At 39.7% G+C, this 15,825-nt stretch overlaps 1 protein-coding gene across 1 annotated transcript in view; it reads left to right on the top strand.

Annotated features, from left to right (window-relative positions):
* Positions 1-15,825, top strand: part of ttyh2 (tweety family member 2) — a 145,000-nt gene that overhangs the window by 17,411 nt on the left and 111,764 nt on the right. The window lies entirely within an intron of this gene.

Genomic DNA, 15,825 nt, shown 5'->3' with positions numbered 1-15,825 from the left:
ATTGCTATTGAGATACTTTGTTATTTATGATCAAATTGTTTTTTGAATCGAAAGAAATATTAGTGTTTAGTCTTCTGCTGAAGTATTCAGGAAACTAATTGAGTAAACCTAGACTTGTTGATGTAATGCGCAGGAATTTAAATCCACATATTCCCAAAGATGTGTTTCTTCCCCACTGATGCTGAGCATTTTCTATTAGATCAGATAATAAAAGTCTTTGCTCCAAACTATTTCTCACCTCCCTAAAGGTGACAAGCTTATTCTTTTGCGTGGAGTAGTTGTACAAATTTAGCAGGCCTTGATTTGGGTGCTGTGTTTACTCAATACAACAGGAAGGAAAATAAAAAAAAAATTTGTTTCCTGCTTTTTATTAATATTTCTGTGAGTGTTACAACTGATGAGGCTCAGTTATGGTGCAACCCATGACAAAATAGCCACATTTTCCAGTTAAAATCAATGCCTTTAGTTGAGGAAGGGCAATAGTTTTTGGGATCATAGAATCAAGTCCACACTGACCCTCTGAAGAGCATCCTACTGAGACCCACTCCTGTAATCCTGCATTTCCAATGGCTAATCTACCCACACATCCCTGCAATTTTACCAAGGCCAATCCATAAAACCTGCTTATTTTTGGACTGTGGGAGGAAACCGAAGCACCCAGAGGAAGCTCATACAGAAATGGGGAGAACGTGCAAACTCCACACAGACATGCACACTTTTGGACTTTGGGAGGAAGCTCACACAAACACAGAGAGAATGTGCAAACTCCACACAGATAGTCACCAGATAGTGGAATTGAACCCAGTCCCTGGCGCTTTGAGGCACCAGTGCTAATCAATGAGCCATCATGCTGAATATTGGGAGTCTTGTTCTAAACTCTTGTATTTGTTGCTGTTATGGAAGAAGTATTTTAACATGGGACCATTACAGCCAAACTCAATGCTGATACTAAAGGAAAACAAAAGAACCTGTGGATGATGAAGATCTGAAACAAAAATGGAAATAGTGATCGAAATTCTGCAAGCCTGACAGCATCCATGGAGAGAAAGCAGAGTTAATTTTGAGTCCAGTTTTGAAGACAGGTCACTGAATCTAAAACATTAACTCTGCTTTCTCTCCACAAATGCTGCCAGACCTGCTGAGTTTTTCCAGCAATTTCAGTTTTAGTTTCAGTTTTGCCATGTGTACCCTTCTGAACTACATAGCAGTGGGACTATGAATGGGAGTTTTTTTTTCTTGATTTTGAAACCTGAGACACAGCTGAATGCAAGTATATATATCCCTTCACCTGCAGTGGTTAACTTACTCAGACAAGGTATTGAAAGTTAGATGTCCCAGTGACGGATGGCCCTGTAATGCACCAAATTAAAGTGGAGTAGTTTAATATTATTGCTTGACCAGCATTGATCTGCAATAAAAGATTCTTGTGTCCCACTCTGTCTGCTTGACCGAAGTGCACTTACTTTGCCAAGTGCTCATTTATAAAATTTAATGATGCTTCAAAAGGTTACTGTAATTCTGGAGGCACTTCAGGGTGAGCACAACCTCTCACACAATTCTTCCCATTTAGCACATACCATTGCTGAGATCATTTAGAGCTTTGAATACTGTTTTTGAGATGTTATACAGTACCATTATAAAGCCCAAATTGCTTTGGTACTGAAGTATGTATTAAAAAGCTGTTACAAAAGTATAGTTCATCTCTATCAATTTGAAAAGCAGAACCCAATTGCCAAATTGGGTATAATTGATGCATCTATCCTTAACTACACTAGAAGTTTTCATAAATGTAGAAACAGTTTATTAATGTTGCTTTGTATGTAACTTCACTTTAAATCTTCATATCAAGTAAACATCATACTGCCAAAATCAGCAGAGGAAATGCATCAGGCATGTAATGTGAAATGTACAGCACTGAGATGTAGAAATGTTGACACACTGTGTAAAGGGGAAGGACTAGCTTTTGGAGCACTGCTCCTTTATCAGGTGATTGGACAATCAGGTGATTGGACGTCTCCAAATCATAAAGGGGAAGGATAGGATGTAAAGTGGTTGAGGAACAAAAAATGGCTATGCCTAACTGATCGTGGGGAAAAAACCTTTAAGCAATTTGTGCAGTTTAAAATTAGTTAGTATAAGTTGTGTGCTAATAAATTGTATTGATAAATCCATTTATTATTTGTTTCTCTTGTGGATTGTGTCTTTATTCCCAGGGATAAAATGAATAGTTTTTGAGAGAGCAATTTTAGCATACAAAAATTCTTTCCTGCTGAAAATCTGCACTGAGTAGACCATTTAAAATGCCTTGTTTGGAAAGGTGGTTTGATTACATGTTAATTGTAACAAGTTTTAAATTTTCCCACTTGACATTATGACCACCTGCATCTGACAGGTCTTGAAATGGGAACAGAATTATCCTGGTTTAGGATCAAGTTGTATTTCCAAAGATATACTTTATTCATAAAGTTTGTGAAAAAACAAGAGAATTATTAAAAACTTGAATATCACAAAATTTGTAATAAAATTCAACTTGTCTCCTGAGAGCATTTTATTCTCAAAATGATCTCCGTAGTCTTAATATGTACAAATTGCATACAACGTTAAGTATACAGCCCAAGTGCATAACATTTTAATTTGGAAATTATAGAGTGTGCCATGATATGAACTTTTTCTATGCACTGTGCTCTGGTTCCACACAGAGATGCCTCAATATAACTTCATGTATTCTTAATTTTCACACCATGAAATCTAAGACACACAGTCATAGAGATGTACAGTACGGAAACAGACCCTTTGGTCAAACCCGTCCATGCCAACCAGATATCCCACACCAATCTAGTCCCGCCTGTCAGCATCCGGCCCATATCCCTCCAACCCCTTCCTATTCATATGCCCATCCAAATGCCTCTTAAATGTTGCAATTGTACCAGCCTCCACCACTTCCTCTGGCAGTTCATTCCATACACGTACCACCCTTTGTGTGAAAACGTTGCCCCGTAGGTCTCTTTTATATCTTTCCCCTCTCACCCTAAACCTATGCCCTCTAGATCTCGACTCCCCAACCCCAGGGAAGAGACTTTGTCTATTTATCCTATCCATGCCCCTCATAATTTTGTCAACCTTAATAAGGTCACCCCTCAGCCTCCATCGCTGCAGGGAAAACAGCCCCAACCTGTTCAGCCTCTCCCTATAGCTCAAATCCTCCAACCCTGGCAACGTCCTTGTAAATCTTTTCTGAACCCTTTCAAGTTTCACAACATCTTTCCGATAGGAAGGAGACCAGAATTGCATGCGATATTCCAACAGCAGCCTAACCAATGTCCTGTACAAGGCAAAAGTGAGGACTGCAGATGTTGGAAACCAGAGTTTAGATCAGAGTGGTGCTGGAAAAGCACAGCAGGTCAGGCTGCATCTGAGCAGCAGGAAAATCGACGTTTCAGGCAAAAGCCCTTCATCAGGAATAGATCTCTCCACCCTGGAGGCTCCCTGCCTCTATTCCTGATGAAGGACTTTTGCCCGAAACGTTGATTTTCTTGCTCATCGGATGCTGCCTGACCTGCTGTGCTTTTCCAACACCACTCTGATCTAAACCCCAATGTCCTGTACAGCCACAACATGACCTCCCAACTCCTGTACTCAATACTCTGACCAAAAAAAGAAAGCATACCAAACTCCTTCTTCACTATCCTATCTACCTGTGACTCCACTTTCAAGTAGCTATGAACCTGCACTTAAAGCTTTCTTTGTTCAGCAACACTCCCTTGGAAGAACTAGCCATTTGGATACAGAACTGGCTCAAAGGTAGAAGACAGAGGGTGGTGGTGGACGGTTGTTTTTCAGACTGGAAGCCTGTGACCAGTGGAGTGCCACAAGCATTGGAGCTGGGTTCGCTACTTTTTGTCATTTACACAAATGATTTGGATGCGAGCATAAGAGGTACAGTTAATAAGTTTGCAGATGACACCAAAATTGGAGGTGTCGTGGACAGCGAAGAGGGTTACCTCAGATTACAACAGGATCTTGACCAGATGGGCCAGTGGGCTGAGAAGTGGCAGATGGAGTTTAATTCAAATAAATGCGAGGTGCTGCATTTTGGGAAAGCAAATCTTAGCAGTCCAAGGGTGTCTATGTTTTATAATTGGTCTATTATGGCTGAAAGAACTTAGATTGTGACATTCTTCCATTGCTGCTCTGCAGTGGCTGCTCCAAACCTTAATACGTTCCCTACCATGTACTTGTAGATCTTGGAATATGCCAGTCTGAAACAGTAAGACAAGGTCAACTCTTCGCACTAGAAGATCAGCAAGTTTCAGACAGGCCAAAGAGTGTCTTTCACCAATTTGATTGTTGTCCAAGAGCCTATAGAGTACCAAGTATTGCACCACAAATTAAAGATACATTCTACAGGTAGGTAAACAGTCTGTTCCTCACCACAGTCATCTCAAAAGTGTGGAGGGGTTACAAAGGAACTGCAAATAATAGATTAAAATTGTGTGACTCGAGTTCTGTTTGAGAAATAGCAGTCATCTCATCTCACCAGCAGATTGTTACTGCTGAAGAATATTTTGAGGCTTTAGAAATTTGTACTTAACAGTCTAAAATATGCACTGTTTATTGCAACTGGTTTGGAAGCTCACAGTATGTAGATGATTATTGGGGAAATTGACATTTTTACAGATGGTATTTGTTGCCTTTACTCTTAAAATAGCAAAATTTAGCAGGTTAAACAGCCTCAGAGGGGACACAAAGGCTTAGTTCAGATCTGATCAAATAGCAGTTTCAAAGTATGCATGATACTTTGAATCTAACCTGTTGAGATATGTTATGGCACATGTCTGGGGCAGGTGGGATTTGTAGGTAGGAACACTCCCACTATGCCACAAGGGCCCTATATTCCTACTGCTTTCTGGCTACAACTGGCTTTGTCATTAATTGGTTGTACAAATTGTGCTTGACCTGTTTGAACCTTAATGATCAAAATTTGTTTATCCAGCAAGTCTTTGATGGTGCAAAACTCCATGGGGAACAGCAACCTGAAAAGGTTAATCTGGCTTGTGACCTTTCTTCTTAGATATGCAACTGGCTCATTAACTGGGAAGGTTTGAAGGCAACAGGGGGAATAAATTACAGATGAGTCATGCTGGTGCTAAAGTTTCATTATTGGGGTATTGTTCACAGGACAACCTTTCAATGAAGGCAATTATATATGAATGAATTATTGCTATCAAGTGGCAAATTATATCTTTAAGAGAGATGCAAATATGTAACAATCAGCAAAATCAATTTAATTTCCCTGTTCATGCCCCTAGCAAGTGAAGTCTCTGGATCTTTGAATCTGCCACAAGAAAGATGTTGTTAGACTTGAAAGGGTTCAGAAAGATTTACAATGATGTTTCCAAGATTGGAGAGTTTGAACTATAGGGAGAGGCTGAATAGGCTGGAGTTTTTTCCTTGTAGCATCAGAAGCTGATGGGTGATCTTATAGAGGTTTATAAAATCATGAGGGGCATGGATAGGGTAAATAGCAAGGTTTTTTTCCTCCGAGGCAGTGGGGTCCAAAACTAGAGGGCAAAGGTTTAAAGTGAAAGGGGAAAGATTTAAAAGGGACCTAAGGGGCAACTTTTTCACGCAGAGGGTGGTGCATGTATGAAATGAGCTTCCAGAGGAAGTGGTAGAGGCTGGGACTATTATAGCATTTAAAACTCATCTGGATGGGTATATGCACAGGAAGGGTCTAGAGAGAGATATGGGCCAAATGCTGGCAAATGGGACCAGATCAGTTTAGGATATCTGGTCAGCATGAACAAGTTGGACCGAAGGGTCTTTTTCTGTGCTGTATGATTCAATGACTCAAAGCATGTGAGGGCAAGAGCTTCCAGGAATGTATTAAATCCAATCCAAATCTGTTTGTGCCACCTGTATATCATTTGAACATTATTGATATGATGTGTGTGGAACTCCTGGTTTATTTTTGGTGGAAAAAACAACAAAGGCCGTGTATGTTGGATCTTAAGAGGAACATAATCATTTTTATTTCTGTTGGGGTTCTCTCTTAATCCAATGTCAAGGAACAAACTTTAATTTCAGTTTTGACATGGATCAGGGGCAGCAATGCAGAGGGTAACACACAGATGGCCTGCTGCAAACTGAGGCCATTAGATACTGGCTCAGATGACACACCAAGACATTTCTTACTGAAAGCAATAACTGCATTGTCTCCCCATAATTTTTTTTATCATAGTTGCAGGGGAATGATTGGAATCATGCCAGTAAACATAACTTTACAAAATAAACAGGAACCTATATTGATAGAAGAGCTGGTGTCCGATAGTGAGCCTTGTGAAGGTCTTGTCCACGAAGTCTGCAAAAATAAGTTACTTATTTTATCAACTTACCTCAGCCTTTTCAAATCCGTTCCTTATCTTCAAAATTAATTCTTTTTTTCTTAAATCTTAATTTATCGGTCTGAATTTACTGGCCTTTGTGGAGTCTGGTGTTTCTGCTATTGATTTTTGGAAAGTCAAAGGATACAGAAGCGGTGTATTAAATATGTCACTACTGGGTTTTAAAACTGGGTGGCAGAATTGTTTTTGATGTTTGCTTTTATGATTCCTTTGTGGTAAATAACAAAGACATGATAACAAGTGTCAGACTGTTATTTAATTGTTATCTACCTTGAGTGGTGTAATGCTGACTGTGTACAAGCCTGTATTATTTTCCCCTCAGCGTTTCGTCTGGGATTGTGACCAGTTTTTATCTTCAGGTCAAATTCGGTTTTAATCTGATTTGCACTGCTTGAAGACTGACTTGAATCTCAATGTTCTGGTCAAAGGTGGATTGCATAATTATTCACAAATCAAGGGGAACCTCTGTTGTTGTTGTGAATGAACAATATTCTTTAATTATGCCCTGGAAAGATCTGTGCACCCAACTAAGAGTTTTAGAACAGAACAAAACATTGCAATACTATAACACAAGGCAGCAATGATACTTTTTAAAAAGGGACATTGTAAAAGCAATCTCTTATCTTACAAGGCCAAATTTGGACTATTTATACTTTTTAAAAATCAAATCTAGAGCACATGCACAATATAAAATTAAATGTCACACAAGATGAAAAATTGACTAGATGTGACTTCAATGAAAGCTGCCTGTTTTCATGTTGCAACTAGTGAAACAGTCACGACAGTTCAACAAAAGATATCTGCAACAGTTTGACACTGTCATTTTTCTAGGTTGGTTAAATCTGTGAATTTTATTAAGTGAAGATTTATGCAACACGTGGCTCCAAAACATTGATGGATGCAAAGAGATGATTTCCGTTCAGTTGTTGCTCACCCCATTTGGCACTAGCATTAAAACCACAGTAACAGAGTTAAATGTCCATTTCCCATCTCATACTGCAGCCAGACTTTTCACCAGATTTGGAAGGGGCTGGGAAAGAAAGAGACAAAATATGGAGCCCTCTGTTTGAGGAAGATAATTTGAAACTCAGTTGCTTTTAAAACTAGTGTGTGTCTGCCTATCTTCAACAAAATACCTCTAGTGGCATCTGTTCACAACTTCACCCATTTGGAAAGCATAGAATGATAACCAGAGTCTCACAAATACCATTTGTAACTTGTTTTGTGGGACGTGAAGAGGGCGAAGCAAGCAAAAAAGAGATATATTAGTTTTTATGTGCAAATCCAATTTGGAAGCTTGGCTCCACCCCAACAAAAACTCTTGATATTCTGAAATCCCTTGCTGTATAAATTTACTTATATAACTAAGGCATTGGAAATGTGCAAAACATTTCTTAATGAGGTTAATTATGGCTTCACCAAAAGCCTTCAGATTTTCTTGACTTTCAAACATACTTTCATTTTGAAATCGTTGAATTTAAGTAATCAATCATTTGTAGTACAGATGTATCAGATGTTAAAAATATTAAAAATAAAGTAAAGGACTTGGCAATTAACTATTCATTTGAAAAGTGGAAGCAAGTCTGGAATGGATGTTATGTAAGGTACAATTACAGTTCTCTTGCTAAAAAAAAATTCTTTATTGTATACTGGCAGTGTACTATAAGTAGCTTTCTGTTTGTTCTGTTACTTCAGGAAGTTCATTTCCTTAGTATGTTGAAACCATAAAGCCAGATGGTGTCAACGGCCTTATCGTGGATTTCTGCAGGACTGATTTATTCTGACAGGAGGCATTAGCTCATGGTAGCAGCAAAGCACAAGTATTCTTTGTCCATCATTATTTATCTTTCCCAGGCCATGACTTTTGAGCCAGGAATGCAAGGCCTCATGGTCCACATTCAATCCTGTGTTCAAAACCCCTGGTAAGTAAAGACTTTCTGATTTAGGGATTCTCCTAATAAACATGTCAGATTCCTCATGGAACTGTTTCTTTGTTGTTGTACTGCAGCAGGTTTTGCAGCATGGATTACTTATTGAGGTTAACTGACTCCTTTTGAGTTGAGAGGTGAATGGAGACGATGTGTTGAAGAGGGGGTGTGCTCTATTATTGAAAGCAACAAGTTCCTTACAGCAGAATCTACACCTTGCTGTCATGTTTCCCCCAAAATCTTCCCCTGCCAGATAAAAATACAATCTTTTTCTCCGTGATCAGTTTTGACATTCCAGGTCTTTTGTAGGCAAGCAGTTTCAATGTTCAGTTTGTCCAGTTTCATATTGATCACAGGAGAAAGTGAGGACTGCAGCTGCTGGAGATCAGAGCTGTGAGTTCATTCCTGACGAAGAGCTAATGCCCGAAACATCGCCTCTCCTGCTCCTCGGATGCTGCCTGACCGGCTGTGCTTTTCCAGCACTACACTCTTCGACTCATATTGATCACAGCTGTCTTGTTCATGTTATTGATCAATCATAAGTAGTCTGTTATTGATGAATCTGCCGATCCTGCATCCTCAGTTTATTCCTCTACTGTGGTGAGACCAATATAAGACATAAGATCCTAACGTGTAGGAACAGAATTAGGCCGTTCACCTATTGAGTCTGCTGCACCATTTGATCATGACTGATACATTTCTCAACCCTACTCTCCTGCCTTCTCCCATAATCCTTGATCTCTTTACCAATCAAGAACCCATCTATCTCTGTCTTAAATACATCCAATGACTTGGCCTCCGCAGCCTTCTGCAACAATGAGTTCCTCAAATTCACCACCCTCTGACTGAGGAAATTCGACCTCCTCTCAGTTCTAAAGAGTTAGTTCCATTATTCTGTGGCTTTGCCCTCAGGATCTAGTCTCTCCTATTCATGGAAACATCTTCTTCATGTCAACTCTATCCAGGCCTCTGTGTTCTGTAAGTTTCAATGAGACTCCCCCCTCACCCTTCTAAATTCCATTGAGTATAGACCCAGAGTCCTCAACCGCTCCTCATATGACAAGCCCTTCAGTCCCAGCATCATTCTTGTGAACCTCCTTTGGACAACCTCCAAAGCCAGCATATCCCTCCCTAGATACTAGTTCCAACATGCCAACAATATTCAAAATGCGATCCGACCTGAATCTTATACAGCGTCAGCAGCACATTTCTGCTCTTGTATTCCTGCCCTCGCTTGACTGCTAACATTGCTTGTGTCGTTCTAACCTGCATGTTAACCTTAATAGAATCCTGAACTAGGACTTCCAAGTTCCTTTGCGCTTCTGATTTACAAAGCCTTTCCCCATTTAGAAAATAGTCTCTGCTTCTATTCTTCCTACCAACGTTCATAACCTCACACTTTCCCACACTGTATTGCATCTGCCACTTCCTTGCCCACTCTCCTAGCCTGTCCAAGCCCTTCTATAGCCTTTCTGCTTTCTCAACATTGCCTGTTCCTCTACCTATCTTTATGTCATCTCCAAATGTAGCAACCATGCCTGCCGTTCCTTCGTCCAGATTATTAACCATGATGTGGAGGTGCCGGTGTTGGACTGCGGTGGACAAAGATAAAAATCACACAACACCTGATTATAGTCCAACAGGTTTATTTGGAAGTACTAGCTTTCAGAGCACTGCTCCTTCAGCAGGTAACTAGTAGGGCAGGAGCATAAATTCTGTCTTATGATTCTGCCCCATTGGTTACCAGATGAAGGAACAGTGCTCTGAAAGCTAGTACTTCCAAATAAACCTGTTGGACTGTATCCTGGTGTTATGTGATTTTCAGATTGTTAATGTATAACATGATAGTTGTGGTCTCAACATGGACCACTGCAGAACTGTACTAGTCATCAGCTGCCATGCCTGAATGGACCCCTTTATCCTTACTATCTGCCTTCTGCCATATTTTACCATGGGCTTTTATTTTATTTAGCAGCCTCCTGGGCGGCACCTTGCTAAAGGCCTTCTGGAAATCCATATAGATCATGCCCACTGGCTCCCATGTGTTCATACGTTCAGAAGAAGAAAAAAACTGCTTCGTTTACACTTGTGCTGTCTGAGATGTATCCTTGGGGTCACTCTGTATGACATCAAGACTAAAGCAATGATGTCTTCAGTTCAGTCACGTTCATCAAATAGATAAAGGCCATATACTTGAAGACCTTCTGTAGGTTGAACTGGCCACTTTGTCACAACCATTGCATACATACCTCCACTACACATACACTTGCAGGGTAGATTTGATGATGATCAGTATTGATAGTTTCAACAAGGAGACTGTTGCTAATCGCTGTGACCTCTAGAGGCTGACAGTTGGGGCAGTGAAAGAAGCAACAGCAGAAAAGACAAACTCGGCTAGCTAGGCAAGAAGAGAAAACAGAAGGTTTTAATGCACGTTCCCAGTCCACTGTGTTCCTCTGCAACAAATGTGGCAGAGATTATCGTGTCAGAATGGGGCTCCTGAGCCACACCAGGTGATGCTTAACACAGATTTGGCCTTATGTAATGTTGTAAAACGGCAGTGATTATGAGCAGTACTGTGAACTAGTGTAATAAAGTCCCATTATCTCCTGGTTATAAGTGAAAACCTGATCCAGAATCTCTTGGACCTCTTTCCTATCTTGGTAAATAATATGAGAATAACCTGGAATTTCAATACTGGGGCTTCCCAATGTGTGGAGGCTGGGGACTGAATGTTTGAATTCATGCGTTCTGAGGCAGTTATGGCTGACACATACCCCTCCCTCCAAATTTTCCCCACTTTAATCGATCTTTTTCTCTTCCCCACTGCTCACTTAAGGGTTACAACCACTTTATAGCCTCAAAATGTGGTAGTAGTGAGAAAAAGGTTTGGGGAGCAGTTTTTTTCTTCTTCTCCACATGGACATTTTTTTTAAAGTGTAATTATCTATGTAGTGCATTTAGACAAGACAGTGGATAAGTAACATTGCAGTTTGAAACTAAAGGTAAGCCTTTTATCATCAGTAAACGTGATCTTTAGCTAAATGTCAAAATGCAAGGTGTGGCTTCTGACTTCTTCAGGCAGCGTGCACACCTTTATATCTGCTGTAGGAAGCCTGATCTGAGCCTTGTTCTGTTGTGACTTTAAATGGTGAGCCATTAAATAAACTAGATTTTTTTAAAAATTAAGACTATTTTAGAATTTAATTTCTTCACAATATAAGTAGTTCTACAGATTAAACTTGAATGTTGTGTGAATATTTTGCAATAAATGATCTTCTGTACTTTGTTTTAGTAGAGGAGCACATAGAATTGCACTGATTAGAAATGAACCTGTATTGTTACAAGTGTGAAGTTTGTAAATTTATGTTTCCGGCCTACTTACAAGGGCATAGCAAAGAGGGTTATGGGTGCCCCTCCAAATCCTGTTTGACAGTAAGGCTGGGGGACTTGGTTGTTAAGGGAATAGAATGATTTACTGAGCAGAAGGTGCTAGAGAATGACACGTGTGAACAATGACCAAAGCAGCTGTACGAATGATCAATACTCCATCTCTAAGTCTCACAGGGAGTTGTTCAGATTGTCAAGATTTTATAAACAGTTAAAAAGTGTCAATTTAAATGGTGACTTTAAATGGTGAGCCATTAAATAAACTAGATTTTTTTAAAAATTAAGACTATTTTAGAATTTAATTTCTTCACAATATAAGTAGTTCTACAGATTAAACTTGAATGTTGTGTGAATATTTTGCAATAAATGATCTTCTGTACTTTGTTTTAGTAGAGGAGCACATAGAATTGCACTGATTAGAAAGTGTACTTTAAAGTGTAATTTGATGCTGAAATAGTCTTTAGTCAATATTGCATTTAATTTGCTTGTTACAATAGAAGTCTTAAAACTGAACGTCTCATTTTGTAATCCTGCCAATCAGTCATTGGAAAGTCAAATATTTTTTTAAAAGTTATCTGTCTCGACAGGGGTTGTGGTATCATCTAGAATCGCTAGATATCACTCATAGGGTGGTTACTGGACAGTATACCCGTGTTTCTCTGTAAAATCTACCTTTGAGACCTCAAAGATGCACTTACATTATCAGAGGTCATGATACAGCTGGGGTGTGCCAGTGAGTGGGGAGAGAGAGAAAATCACTGCCCATTAATCATGGATTGTTAAGCACCCTTGGCATAGACACAATTGTTCTGGCCTCTGTCATTATACTCCTGAAACTACTCTCTGAAGAATCAGATCGTCCAAAGTGATTATTTTGAATTGGGTATGCTGCCAGTTTTATAGAATAGAGATTTTAAAAAAAAGAATGTCAAGAATAAGCAGAAAGTATTGGACGTAAATAGTGAATAATTTATTCTCCACAGGGAGCTTATAGCTTAGTGCTGAGAGTTATAACAGTTACCAGTCAGTTGGAAGTTTCCAGATTATTGTAAATCTTTGTTTTGAATCTTTATAATTGGTTCAGGTCTTGTATGTGGGCTAATTCTTTTAGGGACATGCAATCTCAGAGAATACCCTCTACAACACTGAGGCACTGATGGATTAGATCCAGTGGCTGTTATAAATTATAGGTGATTGGAACCAACTGTTCACCATCTAGCTACATTTTCAGAAAAAAATAAGTTTCCCATGGCTCACAGAATATATATCATTTGTGTGATGTATCTGTCAGCTGCATGATTGTTGGTCTGATAGAAGTCAGTGGTTTGAAAGAATTAAATAACATGAAAGCTTATGGTAAGAATCCAAGCCACAGATAGGGGTTGCCTTGCTTCTGGGTCATACTCAAGGGATGTTGTGTCATGGAGACAGCTGTTCTTCTGAAGCAAGTCGTGGTGAAAAACTATAATCTCTGATGTATCAAGATAGAGTTTTCAAGTTCTGTAAGTGATGTAAATATTTCCAGTTTTGCCTTATTTTGTGAAATCATGTAGTTCATTTCTTTAAGGATTTCTGCCATCTGCTTATTTGATGCACATTCCTTTGCAATAGCATTAAGCAATTCTATACAAACTTGTGGAAACAACAATGTTAAGATGCTGACTGCAGTTAACAGCAAAGTAAACAAATGCAAGGATGTTGTTACAACAATATCAATGCTTCTTCAGCAAAAAAAATGTAATCATTAAATTGTAGAGCAGGAGTTTTAGGCCTGAGTGGACCGAAGCCACTGAATTATCCACTTGGTCTCTTTATATAGGCAGGTGGACATTGGGAAGAGTTCCCCTTGGTATGTCTATACTTCTTTATGGGCATCCCATCCATTTTTTTTTAGACATTGAAATGACAAATAAACATGTGGTATAAGTGATAAGCCACAAAGCAGGGTGTGGCTTAATAGTGATTTAGGGTTCCAGCTACAAAAAGGTCAAAAAGACAGAGAAGATGAATTTCATTAAAAGAGGTTTATAGTTTCTTTTAGTAAGTGTCTAAAATTGACTATACTCGAGTCTCAATCTCATGTAAAAGTTGACCTTCTACCTTTTGGCCAAAAAATCCTAACTCTTTCTTTCTATTTACCTCCCACTTGCAGCCCACAGGCTGACTTTTTTTTTCTCTTCCCCCCCTTTCTCTCACCAGCCTTCCCAATCGTTGCCAGTTTCCCAATCAGACTCCCTGGCTTTCGTTGACTTCATTATTCACTGCCTGTCCCGCAGGCTGAATCTGTCTCTCGTGCAGATTCGCTCACAGACCAACTCTCCTGCAGACCAGTTCCCTCTCCCTTTCTTCGTTCTTCCTGCTTGCCATTTTCCCTTGAACTCTTGCTTTGAGTGAGAGTACAGGTGAGGGGTCTTCGGAGAAAGACAAACTGAATCAAAGCACCTGAGAGTGGGAGAAAGAGTGAGTGAGTTTTGGTAACAGGCCATGCTGTTCCTAAGTGGAACCAGTTGGGTCATGCTCACTCTGTTAAACTCAGTGCAAAGCAATAGTGAAGTGAAAGTATCAAATGACCATGATACTAAAGAATATGCATAATTTTCAATCCCTCAAAAATATTACTCACATCTAAGTTAAATCCTTGCCCCCCCCCCCCCGACCAAATCCTTGCCTCACGTTTGAGCTCACAAAGTCAAAAGTTTTTACATAGATGAAATAGTAAATACTAATTCTGTTATACAGATGACTCAATTTAAACAGTCTTTGGCAATCCATTTCCACCTTCACAAATGTTTCATGATCATTCCGCCTCCCCCCACCCCACCCCCCACCCCCCGGCCCCTGCCCCTGCCCCTGCCCAAAACCAATGTAAAGGATTTGAAAAACTGCAATGATTTAAATATTTAAAGTATTGAATTATGATGAGGTAGTAAGTATATATTGTGTTCCAAAAATAAAGCCGGGGTTATAGTGTAATTTGATCAAGGTTTTTAACTGAGGAAGGGGATTGAATGCATCATCACAAAGTGAACATTGACCTCTTGTGGGTACAGGCTGGTCTTCAAGGTAAAGTCACTATAGACTCAGCAGACCATGGGACTGCTCTCTTATTAGTGGGAGACAGTTGGTGGTAGTTTAACCTAAGGGTGAGCACACCTCAGAAAAGAGGTGAGCTTGAGAAGGTGGAATCCTCATAACCTCAGTCAGTGCAGGAATTGAACCTGTGCTGCTGGCATCACACTGCATTGCAAACAAGCCACCCAGCCAACTCAACGAGGGCTGACTTGATTGACTCTTCTTAACAAGGTGGACAGGGACAGGATATTTCTACTTGAGAGTGAATATCCCCAAGACAAGGGGGCACTGTTTTGATACTAGTGGTCACCCATTCAGGACTGAGATGAATTTTTTCTCTGTTAGAGGGTTGTGCAACTTTTGAACTCTCTGCCTCAGAAAGTGGTGGAGATGAGGTCAGTCATTAAATATTTTGAAGACAGGGTGGATAGATTTTTGTTCGGCAGGGGAATCCAGAGCTACACAGTTAGCTACTATTCTGGAAATTGAAAGAAAAGCTGATTAGCATGGCCTTATTGCAACGCAGACCAGGCTTGAGGGGCTGAATGATTTATTTCAGCTTCTGTTTTGTATGTTTGCAACAGGGACATCATTTTTGTAGTTAGGCAGTGATCCCTTATCAAAGGAAATACTTTTCATCCCAGGAATCAATCATCTATTAACATTTGCTCTACATCTACCAAGGCAAGTGTACACACAGAAACCAAAACGCAACACAGTTTTTCAGGTGTGGTCTCACCAAAGCTCTGGACAAATGCAGCAACAACTCCTAACTCTTCAAATCAAATCTCCTTGAAAATCATCACATTATGCTTCACCTTCACTTACTTACCCACTCATCTAACATATCTTTATGTCCATTTGCAGGTGTCCTCCTCACATTTTTTTCCCTACACATTTATGACTGTTTAATCATATTTGATTACTGGTTTCTGCACTTAAAATAGAAAATGTTTCTATTCAGTGGCATTTGTTTTAGCAGTTCTGAAGTTTAAGTACCTCTTCAGGTAACAGAGAAGTTAATGACTTTG

The sequence above is a fragment of the Chiloscyllium punctatum genome, chromosome 39, assembly GCF_047496795.1.
Source record: "Chiloscyllium punctatum isolate Juve2018m chromosome 39, sChiPun1.3, whole genome shotgun sequence".
Classification (NCBI taxonomy): Eukaryota; Metazoa; Chordata; class Chondrichthyes; order Orectolobiformes; family Hemiscylliidae; genus Chiloscyllium; species Chiloscyllium punctatum.
Note: the sequence above shows the minus strand (reverse complement) of the source record. Positions and strands in the feature narration are given on the sequence as shown.